Consider the following 19,443-nt stretch of genomic DNA (forward strand, 5'->3'; position numbering starts at 1 on the left):
ACTATTCTTTTGACAGCGAGTTCTTACGAGGTCTGGTTATTTAAATGTGTGTGGCATCTTGCCTCTCTGTTTCTCTTGCACTTGCTCAGGCCATGTGATGTGCCTCTTTCCCCTTTGCCTTCCATTATGATTATAAATTTCCTGAGGCCTCCCCAGAAGCTGGGCAGCATCATGCTCAGCCTAACACAAGCCCCCTTTTTTTTGTGTGTGGAACATCTTACAGGATATATGGAACAGTTTTAGAAACTTTGATGTAGAAAAATGAGCAAATGAAATAAAAATGTGCACAGGAAGTTAATATTGAAATGTTATGCCTTATTGGAGGTATCGTGATCGCGCGTGGGTGCGTGCGTGCATGCGTGTGTGTGTGTGTGTGTGTGTGTGAGAGAGAGAGAGAGAGAGAGAGAGAGACAGAGAAAGAATGAGAGACACAGAGAGACTGAGAGTATGTAGTACATTAATTTAATAATACCTCCTCTTCCACGTATGGTCACATGTGCTATTTTAACATCACAATAGTTCTGGGAAGCAATGCAAAGTAAATGTAGCAGGGATTATTGTTTCTATATTACGTAAGATAGAAAAAGGGCCTCTGCATATTAAATGTTTATTGCCACACTATTAATTTTTTGCAGATTTATGAATTTTTGAGTTTAGAGCTGCTGCATCCCAGCTGTAATGATTTTCTTTTAAACTGTACTATTTTTCTTCAGATTCTCATTTTAATGTTTGTATTGATGCAAATTCAATTTATTCCCTTAGTAGTAAAATGGGATATTGCTGTCATTCTCTTACCCAAATGATGCCTTAATTAGATAATAAAGCTTCTGAGAAAACCACAAGCTGCTTGTCATTAATTTCATCTAGAATTTCTTGTGTCAAAGTAATTCCTCCTCTCTTCCTGTTTTTTTCCTACAAATATTCTTGATCTCTGAAACTTTTGTTCTCAGAGAGGGTAAGCAAAAATAAAGTCAGATGCTTAAAGAAGGTCAGCATTTGAGCTGAGTATATATTAGCACTAGAAAAGTCAGCATAAATAAAAAGGAATGCTTATATTTTCAAACAATAATTTAACAGAATGATATTGTATTGGAGGGTTTGATTATCCTAAGCCCAATAAGGACAACCAAGACAGTATACATGTTCTTGTTTGCCAGCAATGTTATTTGAGCCAAATCAAAAAGTTATCCGACCATAAATATGTAGAAATGAAATCTGAAATGATAGCTTTACATGCAGGTGAGCATTAATTTTCATTTAGCAAAAGCTGCACCTGAAATACTTCAGGAATGAGAGAATTAGAGCTAAAAGAAGTTTTTAGGCTTGTATTTTAAGTTTGTGGGCACATTTGCAGGTTTTTTTTACGGAGGTAAACCCTTGTCATGGGGGTTTGTTGGAGAGATTATTTCAGCACCCAGGTATTAAGGCTATTATGCATTAGTTATTTTTCCTCACCCTCCTTCCACCCTTCACACTCAAGTAGGTCCCAGTATCTGTTGTTCCCCTGTATGTGTCCATATGTTCTCGTAATTTAGTGCCCACTTGTAAGTGAGAATATGTGGTATTTGAGGTTTTGTTCCTGCATTTGCTGAGGATAATGGCCTCCAGATCCATCTATGCTCCTGCAAAAGATGTGATCTCATTTTTTTATGGCTTCATTGTATTCCATGGTGCATATATGCCACAGTTTCTTTATTCAGTCTACCATTGGTGGGAATTTGGGTGGATTCCACATCTTTGCTGTTGTGAATAGTGCTTCAGTGAGCATACACGTGCATGTGTCTTTATAATAGAATGATGTATACTCCTTTGAGTATATACCCAGTAATGTGATTACTGGGTTGAATGGTATTATTGTATTTAGCTCTCTGAGGAATCACCACACTTTTTAACCATTGCTTTCCACAATGGTTAAACTAATTTGCACTCACACCAACAACATATAAGTGTTCCCTGTTCTCCACAACCTTACCAAATGCTATTTTTTGAGTTTTTATAGTAACATCACAATATTGTGGTGAGTTATTTTTTGACTTTTTAATAACAGCCATTCTGACTGGTAGGAGATGTTATCTCATTGTAGTTTTGATTTGAGTTTCACTAATTATCAGTGATGTTGAGCTTTTTTTCATATGCTTGTTGGCTGCATGTATGTCTTCTTTTGCAAAGTGTTTGTTCATGTCCTTTGCCCACTTTTTAATGGTTTTTCTCTTCTTGTAAATTTGCTTAAGTTCCTTATGAATGCTAGATATTAGAGTTTTGTTGGGTGCAGAGTTTACAAATATTTTCTCCCACTCTGCAGGTTGTCTATTGACTCTATTGAAAGTTTTTTTTGCTGTGCAAAAGCTCTTTAGTTAAATCCGATTAGTCAACTTTTACTTTTGTTGCAATTGCTTTTGGGGTCATCATCATGACATCTTTGCCCATTCTCATATCTGGAATGGTATTGCCTAGGTTGTCTTCTAGGGTTTTTATAGTTTTGGGTTTTACATTTCAGTCTTTTTTTTTTGAGACGGAGTTTCTCTCTTGTTACCCAGGCTGGAGTGCAATGGCGCGATCTCGGCTCACCGCAACCTCCGCCTCCTGGGTTCAGGCAATTCTCCTGCCTCAGCCTCCTGAGTAGCTGGGATTACAGGCACGCACCACCATGCCCAGCTAATTTTTTGTAGTTTTAGTAGAGACGGGGTTTCACCATGTTGACCAGGATGGTCTTGATCTCTTGACCTTGTGATCCACCCGCCTCGGCCTCCCAAAGTGCTGGGATTACAGGCTTGAGCCACCGCGCCCGGCCCATTTCAGTCTTTAACCCATCTTAAATTTATTTTTGTATATGATGTAAGAAAGGGATCCAGTTTTAATCTTCTGCATATAGCTAGCTAGCCAGTTATCCTAGCACCATTTATTGGATAGGGAGTACTTTCCCCTTCGCTTGTTTTTGTCAGCTGTGTCAAAGATCAGATGATTGTAGGTGTGAGGCCTTATTTCTAGGCTCTCTATTCTGTTCCATTGGTCCATGTGTCTGTTCTTGTACCAGTATCATGCTGTTTGGGTTATTGCAGCCCTGTAGTACAGTTTGAAGTCAGGTAGCATGATGCCTCTTTCCAGCTTTGTTCTTTTATATTAGAATTCTATCAGCTATTCAGACTCTTTTTGGTTCCATAGAAATTTTAAAATAGTTTTTTTTTTTTTCCTAGTACTGTGAGGAATGTCATTGGTACTTTGATAGGAATAGCATTGAATGTATGAATTGCTTTGGGCAATATGAGCATTTAAATGATATTAATTCTTCCTACTCATGAGCATAGAATATTTTTCCATTTGTTTGTGTCATCTCTGATTTTTTGTGGTTTTCATTGTAGATATCTTTCACCTCTGGTTAGCTGTATTTGTAGGTATTTTATTTTTCTGTGAAAATTCTGAATGGGATTACATTCCTGACTTGGTTCTCAAGTTGACTGTTGTAGATATAAGGAAATGTTAGTATTATTGTACATTGATTTTGTTTCCTGACACTTTGCTGAAGTTGTCTCTCAGCTAAAGGAGCTGTTGGGCTGAGACTGTGGGATTTTCTAGGTATAGTTTCATGTTGTTTGCAAACAGGTATAGTTTGACTATTTGAATGCCTTTTATTTATTTCTATTGCCTGATTGTTCTAGGCAGAACTTTCTTTCTTTTTTCTTTTCTTTTTTTTTTTTTTTTTTTTTTTTTTTTTTTTTTTTTTNTTTTTTTGAGATGGACTTTTACTCTGTCACCCAGGCTGGAGTGCAATGGCAAAATCTCAGCTCACTGCAACCTCCACCTCCCAGGTTCAAGCAATTCTCCTTCCTTGGCCTCCCAGTAGCTGAGATTGCAGGTACACACCGCCACTCCCTGCTAATTTTTGTATTTTTAGTAGACACAGGGTTTCACATGTTGGTCAGGATGGTCTTGAACTCCAGACCTCATGATTTGCCTACCTCGGCCTCCCAAAGTGCTGAGATTACAGGTGTGAGGCACTGCACCCAGCCCAGGACTTCTAATATTATGTTGAATAGGAGTGGTGAGAGAGGGCATCCTTGTCTTGTGTCAGTTTTCAAGAGGAAGGCGTCTAGCTTTTGCCCATTCAGTAGATGTTGTCTGTGGGTTTGCCATAGTTGGCTCTTGTTATTTTGAGATATGCTCCTTCAATAACTAGTTTATTGAAAGTTTTTAATGTGAATGGATATTGAATGTTATTGAAAGCTTTTTCTGCATCTATTGAGATAATCCTGTGATCTTCAGCCTTAGTTCTGGGTTTTTATGATGAATCATGTTTAGTGATTTGTGTATGTTGAATCAATCTTGCACACCAGGAATAAAGCATACTTGATTGGGGTGGATGAGATTTTTGGTGTGCTGCCGGACTTGGTTTGCCAGTATTGTACCAGGAGATTTTACCTCGATATTCATCAAATACATTAGCCTGAAGTTTTCTTTTTTTGTCTGTATCTCTGCCAAGTTTTGATATCAGAATGACATTGACTTCATAGAATGAGTTAGAGAAGAGTCCCTTCTTCTCAATTTTTTTGGGGACTGGTTTCAACAGGAAAGTTCCCAGCTTCTCCTGTACATCTGTTAGAATCTGGCTGTGAGTCCCTCTTGTCCTGGACTTGTTCTTTTTTTTTTTTTTTTTTTTCATTGGTAGGTTACATATTGCGGATTCAGTTTTGGACCTCAATTATTGGTCCATTCAGGGATTTAGTTTTTTCCTGGTTCAGTCTTGGGAGGATGCTTGCATCCAGGAATTTATCAGTTTCTTCTAGATTTTCTAGTTTGTGTGCATAGAGGTGTTCATAATATTTGCTGATGGTTGTTTGTATTTTTGTGGGGTTAATACTAATATCCCCTTTATCATTTCTATGGTTTTTCTTTGGATCTGCTCTTTTTTCTTTTCTGCTCTTCTTCCATATTAGTCTAGCTAGCAGTCTATTTATGTTATTAAGTTTTTCAACAGATCATCTTCTGGATTTGTTGATCTTTTGTGTCTCAATTTCCTTCAGTTCAGCTCTGATTTGGTTATTTCTTGTCTTCTGCTAGGTTTGCAGTTGGTTTGCTCTTGGTTCTCTAGTTCTTTTAGTTGTGATGTTAGGTTGGTAAATTGAAATATTTCCAGTTATATTTTATGGGTGTTTAGTGCTATAAGTTTCCCATTTAACACTGTCTTAGTTGTGTCACAGAGATTCTGGTATGTTTTTATCTTTATTCTCATTAGTTTCAAAAAACTTCTGGATTTAGGCCTTAATTTTATTATTTACCCAAAAGTCATTCAGGAACAGGTTATTTAATTTACATGAAAATATATGGTTTTGAGCAATTTTCTTTGTCTTGATTTCTAATTTTATTGTGCTGTGGTTCAAGAAAGTGATTGATATGATTTCAGTTGTTTTGTATTTGCTAAGGATTATTTTATATTCCATTGTGTGGTCTATTTTAGAGTATGTGCCATGTGGCATTGAGAAAAATGTATATTCTTTTGTTTTGGGGTGGAGAGTTCTGTAGATGTCTGTCAGATCCATTTGATCCAGTACTGAGTTCAGGTCCTGAATATCTTTGTTAATTCTTTGCCTAGATGATCTAATACTGTCAGTGAAGTGTTGATGTTTTCCACAATTATTGTATGGGGGTTTTAAGTGTCTTTGAAGGTCTCTAAGAACGCACTTAATGAATCTTAGTGCTGTTGTGTTATGTGTGTATATATTTAGGATAATTAGAACTTCTTGTTTAACACTTTACCATTATTCAATGCTCTTCTTTGCCTGTTTTGATCTTTGTTGGTTTAAAGTCCATTTTGTCTGAAATTAGGAGTACAACCTCTGCTTTTTGCTCTTTTATCTTTGTTTGGTAGAGTTTTCTTCATCACTTTATTTTGAGCCTATGAGTGTTGTTGCATGTATGATGGGTCTCTTGAAGACAGCATAGCATTGGGTTTTGGTTCTTTGACCAACTTGCCACTCCAGGCCTTTTAATTGAGGTATTTAGCCCATTTACATTCAATGTTAGCAGTGATTTGTGTGAATTTGATCTGTCATCATGATGTTAGCTGGTTATTATGCATACTTTTTTGTGTGGTTACTTTATAGTGTTGCTGGTCTGTGTACTTCAGCATGTTTTTGTACTGGCTGGTAACACTCTTTCCTTTTCATATTTACTGCTTGTAAGGAACTCTTGTAAGGCAGGAGTGGTGGTTACAAATTTTCTCAGCATTTGCTTGTCTGAAAAATAGATCTTATTTCTCATTTGCTTATGAAGTTTAGTTGGGCTGGATACAAAAATCTTGCTTGTAATTTCTTTTCTTAAAAATGTTGAATATAGGCTCCCAATTTTTTCTGGCTTGTAGTGTTTCTGCTGAAAGTCTGCTGTTAGTTGGATGATCTTTTCTTTGTAGATGACCTGACCTTTCTCTCTGGAGGCCTTTAACTTTTTTCTTTCATTTCAGCCTTAAAGAATCTAATAATTATGTGTCTTAGGGATAATCTTGTGTAGGATCTTGTAAGGGTTCTCTGTATTTCCCAAATTTGATTGTTGGCCTCTCTAGTGAGGCTGGAGAAGTTTTCATGGGTGATAGCCTGAAATATGTTTTCTAACTTGTTTTCCCTGTCCTTTTCAGGAATACCAATGATGTGTAGATTTGGCCTCTTTACATAATCCCATATTTCTTACAGGTTCCATTTGTTCCTTTTCATTCTTTTTCTTTCTTTTTGTCTGTCTGATTTCAGAGAGCCAGTCTTCAAGTTCCAAGATTCTTTCCTCAACATGGTCAATTCTGGTGTTAATACTTCCAACTGCACTGTCAAATTTTTGTAGCATATTTCTTAGATCTATCATATCTAAAACCATATATATACTGGCTATTTTGTCTGTCAGCTCCTGTATCATTTTATTGTGATTCTTAGTTTTCTTGGGTTGGGTTTTGCTATTCTCCTGAATCTCTGTGATCTTTGTTTCTATCTATATTCTGAATTCTATTTCTGTCATTTCAGCCATTTTAGTCAACTCAGCCTGGTTAAGAACACTTGGAGAACTAGTGCAGTTGTTTGGAGGACATAAGACACTCTGGCCATTTGAGTTTCCTGAACTCTTGCATTAGTTTTTCATCATCTCTACATATGGATAGATTTAACTACAATGTAGATTGAGTACAGTCAATAAACTTCTTTCCTGGATGTTTTCACAGGACTGAGGATTTATGCATGGTCTTTATTAGCAGCTGAATTCTTGTATTTGTTTTCACATGGTGGTATGTTAAAGAGGTATTTTTGATGTTGAAGCTTTGGGATGTGATAGAGTAGGTGGCATTTTGGCAAAATGGTGAGTTGGTAGGTCCTTGCTCAGCTGTGCACCTCTCCTATATTTCCTCACAGTTGCAGCTGTGCTCCCTGTGAATACTCTGAAAGTGTGAGCTTCTCTCCCACTTGAGTGCTCGCTGTAGATCATGGCTAGGCTCTCCTGGGATGCCCACCACAGCTCTGGAGTGATATAGGGTTTATGTTCCCTCGCCAACTTTGAGACAACAGAGCAGACCTCGGCAGTGATTATGGCCAAGGGTGTTTTACTTGTCTCCTGTAGTTTCTACCCTGGAGAGATACAAGTCAGCAATTGCTCAGTGCAGTCAGCCTGGGATGGATGATCTGTACTGTGAACCCAAGCTGAGGGTTCTTTGCCTTGTGAAGAGGTTGGTAAGTGGGTGGGACTTGTGGGAGACAGACTAGCCTTCTCTCTTTGGATCAACTACAGCTTGTTTGAAAGGTGGATAAGGTACTTACTTACTGTCTTTGAATGTTCATTAGTCTGAGGGTATAAGGGGTAGCATCATTGCAAAGATGGTGGCAGAAGGGCTTTCATATGCTCCTGCAGGCTCCGTTTACAGCAAACACTGTTACTTGGAGTGTTCAGCCAGTGGGGTTGGACAGCTGCATTGCTGGTATGAGCTTGGGTCTCTGCTTGTTAGAGAGCAGGGGATCGAGGGCTCACCAGGGGAAGAGACTGGTCTCCTTTCCATATGGTGTCTGTGGCATGCTCGAAGCTTGGGTGTAGCCCTCAGACTCTTTTGTTTCTTCCCCTGACTGAGGGCAGCAGGAATAGAAACACTCCTGTGGCAATGGCAGAGGGGCTGTTTGATGTTTTTGGGAACCTCTCCACAGGGAGACCCTGGGCCACTACCAGTGACCATAGTCAGCTATGGTCTGGTATGGGGATGACTGTTCTGTGATCATGAGCCAAGGCCTCTGCTTAATGAGGAGTGGGAGCTGAGGGTTCCAAGGGAAGAGGGGTTAAACTCCTCTCCATATGGTGGCTGCAATGTGCTGAAGGGCCAGTGTAGTGATTAGGTTCTTTGTTCCTTTCCCAATCCTAGAGCTGTTAGGGTGGTACCACTGCAACGACAGTGACAGAGGGGTTGTGTGTTGACTCTGGGATTCCCTCCTTGGAGAAATGCTGAGTTGCCTCTGATCAAAGTGGTCATCTATGGGCATGGTGGTTGTGCTGGAGTTCCAGATTGGGTAGCCCTGCCCAGTGAGAAGTATGGACTGACATCTGTGTGAAGAACTGCTTGGCTGCCATAGACAGTAACTCCTGTTTTTACCAAATAAAACATGCCTCGCATCTCACCATTCTAGTTAGCAGAGGAGTTGCGTCTTCACCTGTTGAAGGCTCTGGCTTATGCCATAAATCCTATCTCCTTCCATATCCTGCCTTTTCTTACTTATCCTTGCTCTCAGTTGAGTGCTCACATTCTCTCTCTTAAATTTCCATTCCCAGTGATGTTAAATGTATATTTAAAATCTCTATTATAAATAAATACAAAACAAAAACTAAAAATTCTCACTTGAATCCCTAATGCCTCTCCACCTACTAAGTGGTACTAGCTCTATCTCTCTCGTATGCCCTCTATGTCCTGAATTCCACTGAAATAGCTAATGAGAAATTTACGACTGATGTCTATTTTTCTTTCTCTTTTCTTTTTCTTTTTTTTTGGTCTATAAATTGTTTTTAGGTTTTGTCAGGCTCCTTTCTTCCTTTGTCACCCAGAAAATGTACTTCTGATTTTCCTCCCATCTCTATAACTATAATCTCTCTGTCCCACAAGCAGAATTATTTCCTCCTGATAAAACTTTAAATGCAGGAGCTCAGGTTTAGGCTTTTTCCTCATTTTATAGTCTTTCTCATAAACTCTCACTCAAACTTATGCCTTCAATTACCACCTGTATACTGATAACTCACATTTCTCTTTCTAGGCCAGGGCTCTTTTATTAATACATGACTGTTCATTTGATATCAGCTTTTCAATGACTCAAATTAATCTTCAACAGTCAAAATGACTTATAAGTAGTCCCCTATACACACACTCACCCACAGACACTCTAGCCTTATAAGCATTCTGTATCTCACTGACTGGTACTATCATGCATCCAGTTAGATGACAATAAAAAAAAATAGAATAATACTATCCCTATAATGGCCTACCTATAGACTGTTATTGACACTATATCCTAAATATCTCTAAAATCTATCCATTTCCTATCCCTGCACACATCCTGGTTTAGGTCCTTGTCCCTTCACATCTTTAGTCTTACATGTTACTGTCTTATTCCAATTCATTCTCCATACTAAACTCAGAGTGATCTGTACGAAACACAGATATGACCACGTCATCACCTTGCTTAGAAACCTCCAAAGACTTCTCAGTTCTCTTAGACTAAAATCAAGCCCTTTAACAATGCCTCCTTTTGAACTGTTTCTCTTGCCCTGTTTTATGTCCCATTCCCCTCATCCTCTCTGTGATCCAGTCCCTCTGGCCTTCTGTCAGGGTCTTGGACTCCTTATGCCTCTCCACTCCTAGGCCTTTGAACTTGCTGGCTTTTCACCAGGCATTTCATATGCTTTACCACTGTCCTTCAGACAGTTATTCAAGTATCACTTCTTCAGGGACATCTCCTCTGACATCTTGAGCTAAGTAAAATCTTTACTTTGTTTTCTCATAGCAGCAGAGCATCTACTTTCATAGAACCAATCAGAGCTGGAATTATCTTAGCTGTTATTATGATTATTTGATTAATTGTTTTTACCTCAAAACAAACTACATATGGGTGAAAATCCTGCCTGACATGTTTTCTTCATTTGATTAAACCTAGCAAAGAGCACAGTGGCTTGTACATGGTTGATACATGATAAGTATTTGAAGTGTGCATGAATAAAAATTTCCAGAAGTGGGGTTACTAAACCAAATGGTAGGAATGTGTTAGGACTTATGATATGCTAGCAACTCTTTTCTATAATGTTTGTAGCAATTTACTGATTTGATTTTTTAGCAATTTTAGTAAGCTTGTTCTATGAAATAAAACAAATCATGTGAAGTGTTAAGAGAGCAAGTAGCCATCCTTGGAGGGTAGGTACACAGGTGATAGACAGGCTTGTAATGGTACGAGGTGAAACATTTTTATTTGTTTCATCTTTACAATAAAAGATGTCTGGGAAGTAAGATCATTATACGAAAGAAAGATCTGGTGAATTCCAGGCAAGTCAGAAGTTTGTGTATACTGTTTCCAATATGGATCAAACACTTTATAGGCAAATAAAGAAAAAACAATTAGAAAAATATTTAATTTTCTGTGTCCAGCTAGAAACATTGTAGTCTTTGATCAAAAGTGGTAGCATGTGAAAGTGATACCTTTCTGGTGAGAAATACAAGGTTTTCTAAACACATTTACTGGTGAACACTAATAATAGTTTATTTGAAATGACCCACAAATGGTTACTATAATCAAAGCTATACTTTCTAGTTAATAAAACTATTAATTAGAAAAATAAAGTTTAAGCATAAGAATATGACTTCCATCTTAATGCATCTTATAAAGATTGATGCATCGTCTTTGGCTTTGACGTTTTTAAAGATAGTTAAATATGATAAGATGGGAGCTTTAGTGGTTATTGCTACTCATTGGGATTCATTTTTGCATTATACTGGTGTTGTTCAGATACCAATAATATAGTCTAGACACCCAGGAACAAAGTTTAAGGTCTTAAGTTTCTATATAATTCAAGAACCTACACATCTTCCCTAGAGAAAAGACTCTTTGATAAACCAAGTCTGACCAGCCCACTGAACTTGACAGTTGATATGGGTATTCTCTCAGCCATTAATTGTGAGCACATTCACTATTTCTCTGAAGTAATTTTTTTCCTTCTCCTATTCATATTTCTCAGCATCTACTTTCCATGGATTTACTAGTCAATGGCAAATGAAAGTTCCCTTTCCTTATGAGAGAATTGTTGACTATGCTTGCATATCCACTCAACTTATTTTTCCAGAAGTTATTTTTTCTTCTGTTTTAAGGCATCTAAGAGTAGTGCCTGTGCTATAAATTTGGTGCAAAAGTAATTACTCTTTTTACATCATGATATATAGTTTGATCCACATTTTCTCTTGCTTTTCTACTGCTATCACTTTTTGAAAACAATCATCCTCTGTTAGTCTGTTTCACCGTGGCTGTATTATCAGTTCATACAGATACTTACAATGTGTCTCTCAAGAGGTGTCACATGATGCCATTATAAATAGAAATGTAATTATTGCTTGGTCTTTTGATTTTTGTAAACTGTCTCCCTGTCGGAGCCTGTGACCAGCGAATGGGCGCACTCGCCCTCCCTGCTCAATCCATGAGCGTGTGCTGCCACTCCTGTAAGTCAATGGGCTTGAGTGGACAGCTGCCAGAGATCAGTCAGGGACACAGAACAGAGCTTAATGAAATTTTATTTTGAAAAGATGGCAAGAGTCTAAGGCACTTCAAACATTTAAATACATATAGGACCAAAGTAAATGTGACACGGTATAAAGGAATCCATAAATACAAGAGAACTACACTGTTTCTCTAGAGGCAAATACAGAGCCAATTCCTCTAATACAATCCAACCTTTATCATTAGAGTTGTGCAATTATTAATACAATATGATAATGTTAAAAAAATGGAATGAAATATACTTGTGGCCAATTTCAACAGAGCTTGATTGGTATTTATGTAGGAGAGCCTGGCATGAAACTTTTCTGCTAACAATACACTAAGTGAGGTCTCAGCCCATCAGTTTAAAGTCCTTGAAGTCATGTGAAAATCTGATTCCCCAGAGTAACTGTACTTATATTTATTATGGAGAAAGGACATAATATTATGGAGAAAGGACCTTTGATTTTTGTAAACCACATGACCCTACTAGAAATGACTGTTAAATAATAAATTGAAGAAGAACAGTCACAAGCATCCCAAAATACATGATTATTCATAATACATTTTCCCAAAGCAAGCTTATTTTGATAGATCTGAAAAATACTGTAAGATTGAAACATGTTCATTGAAACTGATGACTGGCTGAACTCCGGCAAGGCTGATGGGCTCATTGCTCCTCTCTCTCCAGCAATAATAATAGTAATTGAACCAGTCCTGAAGTCCTCTGCCTTGGGCATCAGGGCAGCTGAAATAATTAGAGAGTATTCCAATTACTCCTGTGTGTCATGTGTGTGGGTGGGTGGATGTGTATTGGAGAGATGTTAATGGCTAAGTAAGCAGAGCCTGTTGGTGAATGAAACAGATTGCATTAGGTTTCATATAACTGGGAAAATCTGACTGTAGGAACTATAACAAAAAATTATTTGAGGGTTCAGTAAAATAGATGGGCTTTGGAAGTCAAGAATATGTCTATCTGCCCATCTAGATTCCTTTCACTCATGTGACATGTAGATGTGAGTTCCATGCTTCTCCATGAATTCTTTTTCCTTGTAAACATGAGGGTAATATTGGTTTGTTGTCAGATACACACAATAGTGTTAGAAATGGCATTTTGAAAAAATATCAGCTCTCTAGCGCTACACAATTTTCACTCCCTTGCCTGTGACTGAATTTTATTACCTTTCACTATAAATTATTACTGATAATCAAAGACAGAACAAATTTTTATCTCAAAATAAACTACTTACTGTGTACAGGAGCTTACGTTTTGCTACATATCTCTTAGATGTGTTAACCAGAATAATTTCAGAAATGTATGGATATCCGTTATTATCTTTCTTGCCCTCATCACCATTTCCTCATCCTTACTTCATTTAAAAAGGGCACCTTTGGGCTAATACGAAGAGGAAAAAAGATTTGAGCAACTCTTTCTCAATCTTTTGGTTAATTCTCAGACTGTGAAACCCAGTGGTGCTTGAAATACAGCTGGGAGTGGGGGTGTGGTTGAGCGTGGGGGGTGTCCTTTCTCCATAATAAATATAAGTACAGTTACTCTGGGGAATCAGATTTTCACATGACTTCAAGGACTTTAAACTGATGGGCTGAGACCTCACTTAGTGTATTGTTAGCAGAAAAGTTTCATGCCAGGGTCTCCTACATAAATACCAATCAAGCTCTGTTGAAATTGGCCACAAGTATATTTCATTCCATTATACATATAATAGGAACAATGAAAAATCTTTCTCCTTGTTAGGCTTTTCTATGGCTGATCTAAAATACCTGAGAAAAAAACCCATCTAAATCTAACCATCTAATCTAAGAAAAGATTGGTCTCTTTTGCTAGTTTAATAAGGGCAGTTTCAGTGTTCACTGATGCTGAGCCACTATAATTATGCTAAAGGAGGGGGTGATATCAACAGGAAAGCTACACGTAATGCATACACTTGCAGACACATATATGAATGCACATGCATCTCAGCAAATGAGCTAGGTAGAAAAATAGATATATTATTTTTCATAATAACCATGTGTCAGGCCATGCAATGTGTGTATGCCTATATGCATAAATATTTATTATTTTTGAATGAAATAGACTTTCCCACCCTTAGCTATGTATAATATATTATGAGGCAACAATGAGATTCATAGTGAGAGAATGACCTGAAGGCTGAGAAAAAGAGAGGGTAGCTTTAGTAACATTGCCCTTGCACACCTGTGAATCAATGTGTTTACCTTTCAGTATATATCTTCTTGATGAAAAGTATGTTCAAAGAGCCTCACTGTTTGGTACATGCTCATCCTTGTAACTTGGACAAAAATCATTCCTCCTTTATCAAGACTGCAATTTGCATGTCTGCTGGAATTGTCTTAGGCAACATTTGTTTTAAAATTCCCACCCCATCACCACAGTCTGCTAACTGCCTCCCACCAGGTTGAATGGTGTTCTGGGCCCTTCAGTCCAAGCTTCTCTCCATTTCCTTTCAGAGCTCAAGTAAAAGCTAACTTTTTTTCTTCTTTCTGCACTTTTTAAACCTAAATGTGTAAATGTTTTTGAGTCTGTTATTTCTTAATTTTCTATTGATCCAAAGGAATAATTGCACGTCAAGAATCTCTTGAAGGTGATTATGGGAAACTATAGACAAATCACGTGTCTGTTACTATCATGAATGGGATATATAGCATAATGGGATGTAAGAACTAAACTGTATAGTTTTGTTCTGAAAGAAAATCATTCAGCATTTTCTTACTGCTATTTTTTTTTACTTACTTGACAACACAAATATTATCTCATAAAAAAAACAAACATGATTTATATATTCCCTTTAGAGAGGCTGCCTCAAAAGGCAGAAACGACATTGTGATATCACCTTTGTGTCAAAGCCAATGCAGCACAAAAATGATTCTTTATCAAGAGCAGAGGGAATGATATCTTTTGACACCTCAGAAATTATTTGATGAGGAATTATTAAAACCAAACAGTTAGTTAAATTCCTCAGAGTGAACTTCAGATCCCTTTGACTTGTGAACCTCTCCTCCAGATCAGAAAATTCCTCTAATATGGATAATTACACTGATGGCTGGCCTGAGAAAATAGGCCACTGAAATGGGCTTTGTGTGATTCTGTTAATTGCTGCTGTAGACAAGCAGCCTGGCCCTTTATTCATGCCTCGCAAACCTTTTATCAAATGAGTAGATTATTTCTAATGCGTATTAGATAGGATGAACTCATATTCCAAGAAGGGCATTAATATATCTGCTGTCTTTTTTTTTTTTTTTTTTTTTTTTTTTTTTTTTTTTTTTTTTTTTTTTTTTTTTTTTTTTTTTTTTTTTTTTTTAATAACTGAGAGAACTTGCTTTAAATGCAACTACAGCTTCAGGTTGCTTTTGCTAGTTATGTGCCTTAGCATCCTTAGCATTCTGCTAATAGCCAAATAGCAAAACAACTTACTGGTTTATGGGTTCTGATTTGATGCTGGTTGTGATTATACTATGTCAAATAAAAAAATACTTGCTAATATGGCAGCATATGTATTTTACCACAGTCATTCTCTAAGTAGTAGACATGTAGCTTCTGGTTTAAGATCTAGATAAGCACTAATGGTTAAAGCAGTGGACTCTGAAGTCAGAGGTCAAGTTTGAAATCATAAAAGGAAAAAAATAATATATTAAAGCTTGAACACACATACCACTTCCTGCTCTAGGTAGGACTGAACAAGCGTTGACAATGAAATGATCTTTCTAACTCAGGAACTGTGACTCTCTTTGGAAGATGGCTTCTGACTAACAAAACGGAACTGATGGCAATAGGGATAGCAGAGGTTATAAGGTCTGCAGGTCCTAATGCTTTTGCTATTTTCTAAATTGAAGCTGCTACTTATTTTTCTGAGCGGGACTTCTCGTGATCAGACAGAGTTCTACATTTCTTTGCTTGTTAACCCATATGCCTTTGACCCAGTGGTACACTAAACAGCTGTGAAGAGCCACTAGAATTAGATTCCAGTCTTCATTCTACACATTAGTAGGCAGCTGCTGAAGGTACACAAGGCAAGGAGGAATCAAGAATGTCCCACCTTTCTAAGATTTTATTAGAAATATTAAGACTCAGAAATATCTACCATCTTGTTTACATCTTTATATTTTTTGCAGCATAATTTTGTCAAACATACAGATGCTTCAACGTATTTTTCTCCAGAGCTGGAATTCTGAAAAGGGAGTGAAAGAGAATCTTGTAGAGAGAGTCAAGGAGAGAGGGAGGGGAGTAAAAAGAGGAAAAGTAGCAGGGAATATCAAATTTTGAGTACTGATGCCAATATGTATAGGTTTCAAGGTCATTTAAGGCCTTAGATCATATTCAATAAGAGATTTAAAAAATACAAGTCAAATTATGTTATGTGCGTAGATTTATGTTAACATTGTGTGTGTATAATGATAGCACTGAAGCACAGCAATATAGAAAAATGTGCAGATTTCATATGCCATAGGTAGCTGAATACGTCTCTCATTTGTAAGTGATATTTGTTTTTTGTCACCAGCAGCAGAGATCATATACATTTCAAAAAATATTTGAATACAGAAATGTCATGTATATGATCTGCCACACAATTACTATAAAATGATATTAGCAGAATGATTATAAATAAGCCTTTGTGTATTTGCTGAAAAGATAGTGATAGTTTTTATAATTTCGTTTTATTTGAGTAATTTATCAGAAAAAAAGAGGACCTAGTTGATGTCCTGAAAGAAGTCTGGTTTTATACTTCACAGCTTATACACAATGAAGATTTTAGGCAGAAGCTGAGTAAGTCTTGTAGTTGCAGATGCTTTCCGAACAAGAAGCTTAAAAGTCAAAGTTGTAGAATATGGAGAGAGTGCAGTTCCATGGAACACCTTAAAATTCTCAGGGACCTTATGGATTGGGTGGAATTATTTCCTATGAATAAGTGGCAATGAGATTTGTGAGTTACTGTTATGCTCAGACTGATGCTTCAGGACATATGCCAGTAACCGTTGTTCTGCCTTCCTTCTCAGTCAGCTATATTCTAGACCATTTTGTCTTTAGTCTCATAAGAGCTTGAGAATTAATTTGAAAAACATGAAGCAACATGTAGTGCTTTATTAAATTATGGAATCTAAAAAAGCAATACATCCAGGCACAGTGGCTCATACCTATAATCCCAGCACTTTGGGAAACCAAGGTGGGAGGATCCCTTGATCCCAGGAGTTTGAGACCAGCCTATGAAACATAGGAAGACTATATATCTACCAAAAAATAAAAATAAAATAAATTAGCTGTGTGTGATGATGTGCACCTGTAGCACAGCTATTCTGGAGGCTGAATTGAAAGGATTGCTTGGACCTGGGAGATTGAGGCTTCAGTGAGCCACAATTATGCCACTGTGCTCTAGCCTGGATGAGAGAATGAGATCCTGTCTCAAAAGAAAAAAAAAATTTAAATGATACAAATTATTTTAAAGCTAATTGTAAAACATAATGGAACAGAATAGATAGCTCAGGAATAGACCTAAATACAAATGAGGGCTTAGTAAAATCAATAAAAAGGTAGTCTTTGAAATCAGTAATAGGGTGAATTATTCACAAAACATTGTTGGAACCGACTATACGCTTCTTGGGAGAGGAAGATCCATGCCTCACCCTTTATAATACAAAACATTCTAGCTAATTAAAAACTTCAAAGGTAAAAAGTAATGGCTGAATATACTAGAAAAAAATGGGAGATTACAAAGTCTTGTGATTTGAAACTTTCTCACACTATACATGACATAAAATCTAAAAATCATTAAGAAAAGTCTTGCAAATTACCTGTGAGAAATGCACAGAATATGTACATTTACTAGGAACTTTATTATAGATAAGCATGCCTATATTTGAGATTGAATTAGCCTGAAAGGTGAAGAGAGGCCACAGGCTTAAATTATATTACATTTAAATATTACTCACAAGGCTAAGTTTCTGCATTCCATAATGTCTGTGTGTGTGTTTGTACATATATGTGTAGATAATGTATTGAGATTGTGCATATGTAAATGTACAAATGTATGAATACAGTATTTCTGTTTTCCCAATCTTCATCTGTCTTCCACTGCTAAGGCAGTCATACTTACTAATTCAATGCATATTTATTGAAAGATTTTTATGTGCCAGACACTATTTTGGATACTTGAATATGTAGAACAAACAACAACAACAACAAAACAAAACATAAAAACAAGCCCTGCTTTCATTGTCCTTTTATTCTGACAATAATTATTATTGCCACTGAGAGGTGCTCTAACTGCATAGCATAGGTAAGCCTTGTTTCCTTTTAATTTTCCTTCCTGGTTTTCTGAAACTGACTAAAAATGGGTTCATATGTGCTCTTGAGTTGAAAAGTTTTCCAACAGTACATCTCACGTAGATACCCACTCCCCACCATCGTCCTTGCCATCATGCCCTGTCCATGTGCCAAGGGCTGCCTTCTGAGGCCTTACAGAGTTCTCTTAAGGTAACAACTGTTTTATATTGGATTCCTTTAAAAGATCCATGAGAACAAAAATGAATGCAGGGTGTTTATTTTGGAACTGAACTCAGAAAGTACAATGGGAAAGTGAAGAAGTGAGACGGGCAAGGGAGGCAAAATTCACCACTAAGGAGGCCTTAATGTAGTAAGTGTGCATGAGTATGTCACACAGCTGGATGCTGTGATAAGTGGGCAACTGGGGTGCACTTCCCTCGAGTGCCCTCTGAAATCTAAAACATCACAAATTTACCCAAACAAGGGCAAGGAAGCGTGCTCTAGGAGAAATATCTTGACGTTAGGGAGGGAGATGCAGTCTTCCTGCAGGGAGACATCACGTTGACAGAAGACATTTGGGGGGAGCCAAGGGAAATGGGGTGGAGCACCCATAGAACAGAGCAGTGGCAGAGACTTATCTGCAGGCCTCATTGCCCTTTGACCATATTGAAGCAGGGGATATCTTCTTTACAATCCTGTGGGTCCTCCATTATCTCTTCCATGCCACAGCAATGTAGACTGATCTTGTGCCCCAGACAGACTTAGGTGAAAACAAGTTTATCTCTCCTTAACATCTCTCGTTAGGGTCCAGAGAGGAGTCCCCTGGGCTGGACATAGGGACTGGTATCATGTGTTTTTCCCCTCATAATTTCTTTCTATCCTAATAATGAAGAAGCTAAATATTTTTCAGCTAAACAAACAAAAATCCTCATTTAATTATACTTCTTATGGTTCCACTGTTGTGTTTGATGAATATAGCCAGACAACAAACCTACATTCAAGTTTAGGATTGAAATGTGACTCTGATGTGTGTGAATGTATGTGTGTGGGCATGCTCAGTTACATCCTATGAAGGATACAAAAAAAATAATACATGAGGTGAATAAAATCCTATTTAATTTTGTCATTGAAGACTGAAAATGCAAGGCTAAATCAGAACAGATGCCATCTCTCCAAAGTTAATGCACTGTAAACGATTTCTTTCTTGGAGAATTTTTGACACTGAGAAGAGTTTTAAAAAGAGACCCTTAATAGTTGGCTGTTGAGAACCTCATATAATTTATGATCTTTGGTGAAATTTTTGAATTTCTGCTCTTGTTGAAGGATGCAGCATGAATAGCTTTCTGGAAATTTGAGTGTGATTTTTCCTGAACACCTACTGAATTTGACACTGGTTCTCAATGCAGGATGAAAACT

The sequence above is a fragment of the Cebus imitator genome, unplaced genomic scaffold, assembly GCF_001604975.1.
Source record: "Cebus imitator isolate Cc_AM_T3 unplaced genomic scaffold, Cebus_imitator-1.0 Scaffold269, whole genome shotgun sequence".
NCBI classification, from domain to species: Eukaryota; Metazoa; Chordata; class Mammalia; order Primates; family Cebidae; genus Cebus; species Cebus imitator.